This window comes from Hyaena hyaena, unplaced genomic scaffold, assembly GCF_003009895.1.
Source record: "Hyaena hyaena isolate Hyena2069 unplaced genomic scaffold, ASM300989v1 scaffold_1981, whole genome shotgun sequence".
Lineage (NCBI taxonomy): Eukaryota > Metazoa > Chordata > Mammalia > Carnivora > Hyaenidae > Hyaena > Hyaena hyaena.
Window position 1 is genome coordinate 120,559 of NW_024082609.1, and position 6,622 is coordinate 127,180.

Genomic DNA, 6,622 nt, shown 5'->3' on the forward strand with positions numbered 1-6,622 from the left:
TAAGTGCCACAGCTTTGTGGGGGTGTCTGTCCTTGTCCCTGATCTGTCTAAAACTTGCAGAATGATTGTGGCCCCCAAGGACAGTTTCTTGGTGGCAGGACTTGGTATTTATCTTGTTACAGGAGGGGCCCTGTATTCAAAAGGACAGATTGTGTCTTGGCCTGCACTTGTGCTTCCTTCCAAGTTTTCACAAACTTGGGCGGGGACAAAAGGGGCTGTTGAGGGCAGGTGCTATCTATTGCATGCTGGTGCCCCATTTTCCCTTCTAGGACCTTTCCAACATCTTTCTTGATTTTCTGAGCTTTGGTCATCCCAGTAAAGGAAACTCTATCTGGAATCATGCCTCTACTTTTTACAGAGAGGGTGCTCCCCTTCTCCTGGAAGTTTTCTGCTCTTTTGCACTTTCTCCTGGGTTTAAGGCATTGTAAAATAGTGTTCATTTAAAAGGCTTTCACGGTGAGGCTGACCCTTCTGTGATAGGGTGTGGTAGGACTGGCTCCCAAGCTTCCCCTTCAGTGCCACGTCCTGAGTAGGGAAACTTCCTTACATGTTCGGATGTCCCCAGTCCTGCATCCCCTCCACCAGAGACTCTTGTGCTTTGGAGCATGAAGGGCTCACTGTCTCTGTAGTTGGTGGGTAATTCTAGAGCTGGTGCTTCCTTAAGACATGCTTAGGGACCCATGGCTCCTGCTGCTGTCCCATACTAATTCCTGTGTCCTCCAGATGGACGTGCAGCACCTGGGTAGCTCCCATGTCCCCACTGGAGTCACCCTGGTCATGAGGAAGGGAGGGCTTGTAAGTCGAGAGGGTCAGATCGTTGTGTTGCCTCTGGGCCTAGCTATACTCTCTTTGCTCCAGCTTATGCTTTAATTCCTTATACAGTTGTTCTTTAAGGATTGCTAATTTAGGATCTTGGGGAATTGATATGTTTGGTGGGTGGCTTTTAATGGTCACAGCTTTGACCTTATTTGCATTCACATTTATCATTTGGGGGCTTCCTGGCTTGGTGGTTGTCAAGACATCTCTAGTTTTGATTGACACACACCAAGCTTCTCAGCCCTGAATATCTCCCTGGACACATTGGGTACAGGAACGGGTTCTGGATTCTTCATAGTTTTGCTGTGTTGCATTTTTACTCTACCACTGGGATTTATTGACTTAACCTTTGGCTCACATATGGCCCCAGTTTGCCTTAATGGGCAGTTTTGTGGGAAATCTGTTGGCTGGTACAGGCTGTCTCTGACTTGCTTTCTCTATTGTGCTGTGTCTGATAGGTTGAAGAGTCTGCCTGAGCATCCTCTGCAAGCTCATGGTTGATATAACAGGGCGATTTTGTTGGGATTCCCTGTCCATCTTTGCCCACCGTTGAGGTAGCAAGGAGAGAATGATCCAGGATGGGGGCTGAATTTGCTGTTCCCACTTTGTCTCCATGGAGAGATTTAGAGCTTCCTCTAAGGGACTTGAAGGCCCCAGACTTCTGAATTGACCTCAGAAATACAGTTGGTTGAGGAGGGAAAGTTTGAATGAGATAAGGCCTGGGATAGGGCCTCTAAAGGTCTCTATGGATTCAAGGACCTTGGGGGGAAGGCCTTGTACCATCCTCATATTAAATTGTTTAATATGGGATTACAGCCTCTGTTGTGCATTAGATTCAATGAAGGAAAGCTCCCAGGAGGTGTTCAGGCAGTAGTCCCCACCCACTGATGGTGACAGAACTCTCTGTTGTATTTCCGTGTGGGATTTCTCAGAAGGAAGCAATGTCTGCTTCGTAGTATGCCATGAACTATGCACAGTCCCAGGGAGTTGACCCTCATTGATTTCCTTAAATGTTTGCTCAAATGTATTTTCTGCACATTTCCAAGTTGTCTCTGACCTAGACTTTTCACAGATGCCTTTGATTTTTTTCTCTGATGGGCTTTTAAGATCTTTCTCAAAATCTTACCCCATATCCTGATCTTTCTCAGAATCATACCCCATATCCTGATCTGAAGAACTCTCTGGGTCACTCAACAGATGATCTCTGGGGCCATTCTTTAGCTTCTTTCCTGGATCCATCCCAATGTCCTCCTCCATCAAAAGCATTTCTGAGTCCCGCTCATGGAAGCTTTCAGGTTGGCTCAACCCAACATTTAGATTTTTGCTACTCTCCTTAGAGATCTATGTACTGATGGACCCTGCAGGGAAGGCGCCACTGGTGTTGGATGAGCCTCTTTCAAAGATGAGGTTCTAGTTTCTTACACTGTCTGGGAAGGACAGACATTGCAACATGGGCCTGGGAGTCCTGGGAGTTAGAAGCATTAGGAATTGTGGACAAAAGTCCTTGTGGGATCTTTGAACCACACTGGGTAAACACCACAAACTTTCCTGTTGTTTCTACAACACGTTCCATTCCAAGTATTGAGTTTCAGAGATGAGAGACTCTGATCCATTCTGGGGTCTATGAAAACACACTCCACAGGCTTAATCTGGAGTAGAGGACCAGGTAGCAGGATTGGGAGTGAGGATTGAAGGTCAGCCTCAGACTGGACTTGAGATATAGGGGCTAGGGTTGGGGCTGGGATTGGGGCTGGGGTTGAGGCAGGGGTTGAGGCTGGTATCAAGTAAGGCTAGAGAAAGTGGATGGGAAAGTACTCAGGATTCCTGGTCTGTGGAGGCAGAGATTTAAAGTTTGAGGAGCAATCATCTGAGATATGGGCAACAGAGGGCATGGTTGGGGAAGGACTGGAGATTCCTGGTCTATGGAGGCAGAGATTCTATCCTTATCTGAGACATGGGGAGCAGAGGGCAAGGACTAGTCATACAGAGCTGGGATACCCCAGAAGAGCTGAATAGGTGTTTGCTGTAAATGGCCCTCTGCCAAGTTCATAGGATATGGGGGCTGCAGATGCACATGCGGCTCCTTTATCTTTGCTGTTCCATCCTCCAGGAAGGGAGGCTGTCAAGTCATGCTTATCAGCAATTGACTCTAGCATTTTCCCTGAAGTATTTAGTGTGTAGTCTAGCCTAAGTTGTTTTGGAAAGAGCCCTTTTTCTATTCCTCCCAAATCAGGAAATTACTCCTCTTTTGGATTTCTCCAGAAGCGCTAGGACATCAGGGCTGAGAAATGAGACATCACCAGGGTCTACAAGGTTGGCTTCAAGGTCTCCCCTGGAAGAAGCCTCTGCAGAATGGAGGGCAAGAAACTCTTAATTGAAATTATATTCAGTATAGGTAACGGGAAAGAAGTCTTTGGTATGAGTTTGCCACCAAAAGAATTCTGAAATTGACAAACTCCATGGTCAATGCCTGTGATTGTTCAGACATAAGTAGATAACCCACCTGGGCTATTCTGGAGATGAGTTCTCCAGAACAGTCTTCAAAGAAATGTAAATCAGTTTAGTGAGAGTGCAGTCTGGTGGTGGTGAAACAGACAGGGTAGGTGGTGTATGATGACAAACACAGGTCTCAGCAGGGATTCATTGTCTGGGACAAGTCTGGTGAAAAGTTAACATCTTGGGAAAGGGTGGGTTCATGAGAAAAGATGAGATCAGAGAAAAAGTAGCCTCTGGTTGGGCAACAGGGTCTACTGTCTGAACATCATATGGTGGGAGAGGGGAAGAGGCAAAGGATTGGGGTGGGAAATGGTCCACTGGGAATTTGAAATTGAAGGGAGGAAAAGGCTGCCAAGGGGGTCACTGGGTTAGGTAGGAGGGTAGAGGCCGGTGGTAGGGAAGGCTCAGGCAGAGAGGCTGATACTAGGTCTTCTGGAGGGATTGTTGAGAAGGCTTGGGACAAGGTGAATAATGCTCAGTCACAGAAGCTGTGGAAATCAAGGAAGTAGCATCTTCTAGGGCCTCTGGGTACAGCAGCCGATTGATCTCAGCAGTGGTGTTATTACACACCTCACAGTTGGGGTCTGGACATAACAGGCGACGAATGTGGATGGTATCACGTTGTTGGTGTAGGTGGCTTAAGGAGACAAGGAGATACAAAGCTGCAGCCAGGGCCAGACAAGGAAAGGAGGACCTGCTGACCTGCCAAGGGAGGGGTTGCCTGAAGCCTGCTGCCCCTTCACAGTGTTCCACATTTATGAAATCATAATACACTCAGTAGCCTTCACCCCAATGCCCTCATTCATATATCTATTCCTATGGCTACCCCCTCCTATGACTGGCAGGCTGCCCTGAATCCTTACAATTGCATACATGATGCTCTAGGAGGGATCAGGATAGAAGTGGAAAGAGTAGTCACCTCCTTAAATTAGACATCAACTTCCTTATCTTTTCCTCTTCTCTATGACTGCATTTCCAACCTGGGAAATCAGAAGAGTGGGTTATATGTGGTGAAAATAGGAACATAGGTATTATACAGAAGTCCCTTTATGAGATACCCTTGGGATATAAGATTCTGAATGCCCCAATAATCATAGATGAGGTCAAATGGTCAATGATGTGATATTTGTATTAACTTAAATATATGTAAATGAAAGTACTTTAAGATAATACTGTCTCAGGTGATGCTCAAACCACCTCTGTGAAGCACAGAGGTCAGTGGTTACCTCAGGGAGGAATCATAAGTATCCATGATGTCACAGGTCTTTCACAAATCACGAGACAGAAGTTTTGACTCTTGACATCTCACACAGCCACTTACTGGGCAACACTCATTGCCCAGATCCATCACAGCTCCATGCTCAGGGATGGGGAGGAGCAGGGAATATAAGGGCCTCTGGCTGTGACTGCTCTGAGGCCTCCATTTTCAGATGGGGACTGTGCCTAGTAGTGACATCCTCAGGAATCATGGCCCTAGAATCTCATGGAAAGGACGGAAAGGGTCGTCCTTGGGAGAACTCAGGTGGAATGGGCAGAATCTTACCTCTCAGTGCCCAACTCTTCCTGCCCCTCTTGGGTCCGCCCTGACACTAGAATGAAAATAAAAGAATGAGGGGCTGGGACTCATCTCACTCTTCTCTCAGAAACAGAGACATTCTTAGGACCTGGGTGGCTCAGACAGTTAAGTGTCCGACTCTTGATTTCAGCTCAGGTCATGATCTCGTGGTTTGTAGGATTAGGCTCTCAGGGTCTGTGCTGACAGCATGGAGACTGCTTGGGAAACCTCACTCCCTGTCTCTCTGCCCCACCCTACTTACACTCTCTCTCAAAATCATCTTCTCTTGATCAGCCCAACACAATGGAAGACTTGGTCGAGTGACACCTCACATGAGAAGGTGACCCATGATCAAATGCTGGGGATCATTGTTCTCTTATACACATCCCATACTCTCTAAACCCAAACTAGGACTACAGAATCCCTATGTTTGGGATTTTATCTAAGACCCACCACCACACCCAGATAGTCTGTGAGCTTCAAGTGGAAACATTAGTACTTCCTTAACCCTTAGCCCTGGCAGATCTCTTTTCCTAGAGGACTGAATGCCCATTTGAGGTGTGTCTGATCCTACCAAACTTATTTTAAAATTTGGGACTAGAAATAGAAACAATACTAATGTCTGTTGAGGGCTCCCCCAGGAATCCTTACATTTTGATGAGTTTGGTGTTTCAGGTTGAAAATGGAATCCCCATCAGGTAGCACAGGAACAGAAGGGGCAACCCCAACCCACACAGGAAGGTGATATTAGGGTCAATCTCCAAGCTTGTTGAGCTCAACATGTTTCAGTAGGGGTATTCAGAAATGAGAGAATCACAAAGCTGCCTATAGGTAACAGAGCTCTGAGTATACAGACACTGGACTATATAACATTTTACAGGCTTCAATCACAGAGCACTGAAGAATCACAAAGGGTTTCTGAGATGAGGAGGAGACAGTTGAAGAGGTTGGAAGAAGCCTCTGAAGAATGGAAGGCAAGAAACTTTTTTTTAATGTTTCATTTATTTCTGAGAGGGAGGGAGAGAGAGAGAGAGACAGCGTGAGCAGGGGAGGGTCAGAGAGGGAGACACAGAATCTGAAACAGGCTCCAGGCTCTGAGCTAGTGGTCAGCACAGAGCCTGACACAGGGCTCGAACCCACTAACCGTGAGATCATGACCTGATCTGAAGTTGGACGTTTTACCGACTGAGCCACCCAGGCGCCCCAAGAAACTCTTGACTGAAATTATACACAGCCAAGGTGGAAGGGAAGAAGTCTTTGGCATGAGCTTGCCACCCAGAGAGTTCTGAGATAGACAAGCTTGAACAGTCAATGCCTGTGTTTGTCAGGATATAAGTGGACAGCAAACAAAATGGCAGGGCCATTTTAGAGAGTTCTCCAGAACAGGCTTCAAGGAGATGTAAATCAATTTAGATTTAGTCACAGTTAAAGTGCAGTCTGGTGGTGGTGAAACAGACAGGGTTGGTACTGCATGATGACAAACACAGGTCTCAGTGGGATTCATTGTCTGGGACAACTCTGGTAAAGGGATTGACATCTTGGGAAAGGGTGGGTTCAAGAAAGAAGATGGTATTTAGAGACAAAGTAAACTGTGGTTGGACAACATAATTCATACTCTCAGCATCATATGGTGGGAGAGGGGAAAAGACAAGAGGTTGGGGTTGGAAATGTTCCACTGAGAATTTGGAATCCAAGGGAGGAAAAGGCCCTGGTGACAAAGAGTGATCCGGTGGTGAGGGTGAAAAAAGTGCGCCA

The 6,622-nt window shown here is 46.6% G+C and overlaps 1 long non-coding RNA gene across 1 annotated transcript; it reads right to left on the reverse strand.

The window, feature by feature from the left end:
* Nucleotides 1-3,544: 3,544 nt before the first annotated feature.
* On the reverse strand, nucleotides 3,545-4,294 carry LOC120227051. Its single transcript, XR_005527162.1, has 2 exons — nucleotides 4,232-4,294; nucleotides 3,545-3,949 (listed from the first exon to the last, which is right to left on the reverse strand). It is a non-coding gene; the product is annotated as an uncharacterized LOC120227051 (long non-coding RNA).
* Between the last annotated feature and the right edge of the window lie 2,328 nt (nucleotides 4,295-6,622).